Genomic DNA, 3,615 nt, shown 5'->3' with positions numbered 1-3,615 from the left:
ATAAAAAACATATAACTTATAACTATAACTATATAACTATAACAGCAAAGAAAGCCAGCTGTTGTTTTTTTGTTTTAACAATAAATATAATTTTTTAAACTATTTTACTACTTATATATTATAAATAAGTACTGAAAGCATGTTTCTTATTGTATTATTACCATATTATTGTATTATTTGTGTTTTATGCATTACTTTTCAAATTTTGCCTCATCCTACATATTGTTTTGATAGAGTTTTTGTTTGTATTATTCAATCACAGTTCACGAGACACAACAAAAAGCATGCACACCTTCTGTGTACTTTTGCAGAAGTCAAGGACCTCTCACTTGCGAGTTAATGTTGCACTGAGCATTTAATTACCAAAGCAAAAATGGCAATCTTTAGAGAATAATTTACTTAAAAATAAAATAGAAATAAATGATTAGTAGGTTAAGAGTATAATAGGAGCATATAACTATATGTAATTAATTCATGAATTTACATAAAGTTATTGAATTATTTCCCCTAAAATTTCTGTGATCATTTTTTTTTTTTTTTAATTTTATTAAAAAAATTTTTTTTACTTATTGTAATTTGGCTGCATTGATGCCAAAGTAAAGAAGAAAATAAACGTTTCCTTTCAACATCAATATAATTACTATCACTTGCACATCATAGATTCATAGTTTTTCTTCTTTTCTTTTACAAAAATGCAAATTGAATAAGGCCTCTTCTGCACTGGGTTATGCAAAATAATAAAAAACAAATATCAAAATGTTTCATGAAAGCCTAATGATTACTTTTCATTTTCGAACGGATTACCTCCAAAACATTTTAAAAGGCTGGTCAAAGTTGGACCACAGATGGCAACAGATGAACATTATGAAGCCCAGCAATAACAACATCTTTCTATTCTGTGATGTGGGGATCTCCCTCTTCCCTTTCTGTTTAACTTCACACACAGGCGATGGCCAAAAAGTCTTCATGTGAGCCTAAGCTGTTGAGACACATGAGGAACAACTTACTGCATGGCAATTTCAAACTAAATTAAACCATGGTCTCCAAATGTCTCCATCTGACGCACACACACACACACACATGTATTTGTGACTTTCTCTGTTGATGAGTTCCTAAAGAATCTTAAGCCTTCGTCCAACGAGGGCCATTAAATTTCCCATGCAGAGGTGCAGAGTGTGTGCAGTACCAGAACAAAACAATGAGAACACTTTAAAAAAACACTTTAAAAGTTTGGCTTTAAAACATAAGCAACAGATGTTATATTGTCGTGGTGGAGCAGGATGCATGGTATTTGTTGTCACGTGGTTGTTTTCATCTTTATTACAGAAGCGTCTCAGCCCAAGCAAGAACTGCAGCTCCTTTCATCGTGTTATTCAGTGGAATTGTCTTCGTAAAAATGTTTGGGCATGATTTTAGAATGTGTGCCATTAACAGCAACCATAGCACTTCATGTGGAATATTAAAAAAGTCTGTGTCTGTTAAATAAACTGCAGACTTTGTGGCTAAACTAGGCTAAGATACTGTCTCATGATATAGACCTACATATGAATGGCTCCTTTTTAAATGGCAACAGTTTGAGAACTCCATCCATGTTTTGCTGCATGAGCAACAATAGATACAAAGAAATGATACCTAAAATGTGAAAAACAGCAATGGCAACAAAATATGCAGAAAATCTTCCAGGCGAGGCCAGCAGCCATAAAAAACTCCCTACAATCACACATCTGTATATGTGTGATTATTTCCCTGTCACAATCAAACATGGTGGATGTGTTCGCTGTGCGCGCGTGTGTGCACGTGCACATGTATGATTGCGGGTGTGTCATTAATAGGCTGCACTTCAGAGAAAAAGGTAGAAATCCGCCAGATGTTTTGCAGCTGGGTGGATCTGGTAGTGAAGATCTAGACAGCATCTGTCACGGGCGAACATTTCTAATCTGTCTTGAACATTAGGCAGAGAGCACTAAAAACCCATCACTGCCTGCTTGTGCGGCTCAGTTCACAACGTGTTCACCCGAGATTCTGAAGAGAAAGTTGAAATTAGATGAGAGCCAAACATATATTTATCAAGGCGAGTGGTAAAGGAGAAATTTTAACTACTACTTTTCCTGTATGGGTTATTATAAACTCCTGTGTGTGTGTGTGTGTGTGTGTGTGTATTTGGCTGAAAAATTTTCAAAAAGCAAAACAGAGGCAAAATGAAGTTATTAGGGCAGAGTGCCTGAGGCTAAAGACCGGGGCTTTGAACTAGAGATCCAGCAGAGCTTAGTGAGGTCAAGATCTGTCAAACAGCAAGCACAACTAATTTCACCGTGCTCTTCTGGAAAGAGGATTTGGTCCAATAACCCCAGTTGTGCATTGTAAAAGCCATATATAAGCTTTTTCTTTTTAATATTTAAGTACAGTACACTTTGCCATTTGCAGTTTAACTTCATCCAGCCAATAAGGCTAAGACCTGTTACAGATAGATGCAGCCCTTTGTATTTTCGCTGAACTTTCTAGAAACACAACACGGATGCTTTTAGCTGACATACTTGGTGTTTGGAACTGTGGGAATCACTTCAAGCTGACCTTGATGCTCTCTAGATATTTCCATTCCTGGGTTCATGTGCCTAGTTACCAGTTGGTCAACCTCGTGCCCTGTGAACTGACCCTGTCCTCCCTGCGAGGTTTGAAAGGAAAAGAAACCCAATCCTCCAGGGAGCGCTCCGACTAACAAGAAAACTGCTGGCCCGAATCTCTCAGAAGTGCTGTGTTTTCCCACTGGACCACTTTCAGCTTAATAAACATCTTAACTAGCCAGAGGTCCCGCGGGAGCTGCTGGGAAATCCTCTGGGCAGCCACAGAGCTCAGGAGCTGGCCTTTTATTGCATCCAGGTGGCTGTTAAAAAATGCTGGCTGGCCATAAATGTCCAATAAAATGCAAGTGGCACCTTCGAGGGTGGACAGGGTCAGTGCACCTGTCTGTGGATGAAAACTCCATCCACTTTGCCTTGTCCAATCAGTTAGATGTCGCATGTTGTGCCATCACAGCACCGGTGGTTTACTGAGTGAGAGTACTGGGCCCGCAGGGTAGAGGGGTGGGGGGGACGCAGGCCCAGAGGTTTAACATTCCTTGTCGAAAAGGCAAACAGACGACCACAAAGAGATGCAAGCAACTGCAAGACGACTCAAAAGTGCTGCAAAGAGTGACCAAAAAAATGCAGCAAACAGATACAAAACCAAGTGCAAAACAGATGCAAAAAGATAGATAATGATCATAATCCCTTGCAATGTCTTCAGTCTCAAAATGACTACAAATGAGACCCAGTCAAAGCCAGTCAGGGTGCCTCGCCTCCATGCAGGATGAAGAGGCTGTACCGTGTTGGCCACGTGGCAAAAAACAGCACAAGTATGTTAAAATGAAGTGTTTCTTCTGCCACGAAGAATTAAAACCATCATACTGCCACAATAATGCACAACGAACTGGTCAATTAGAGGAAAGCTCATTGAAATAGGGTCAGAGAACCGCCCGTTTATGTCTACTTGACACGAACAGTGGCAGCAGCCTCCCTTCATCTGTCCAGTCTGGTCCTTGTCCAAAGGGAGACTTAATTGTCCCGGGGAGGTTTTGGA

The sequence above is a fragment of the Pundamilia nyererei genome, unplaced genomic scaffold (assembly GCF_000239375.1).
Source record: "Pundamilia nyererei isolate P.nyererei 1_Seehausen unplaced genomic scaffold, PunNye1.0 scaffold00033, whole genome shotgun sequence".
Classification (NCBI taxonomy): Eukaryota; Metazoa; Chordata; class Actinopteri; order Cichliformes; family Cichlidae; genus Pundamilia; species Pundamilia nyererei.
Note: the sequence above shows the minus strand (reverse complement) of the source record.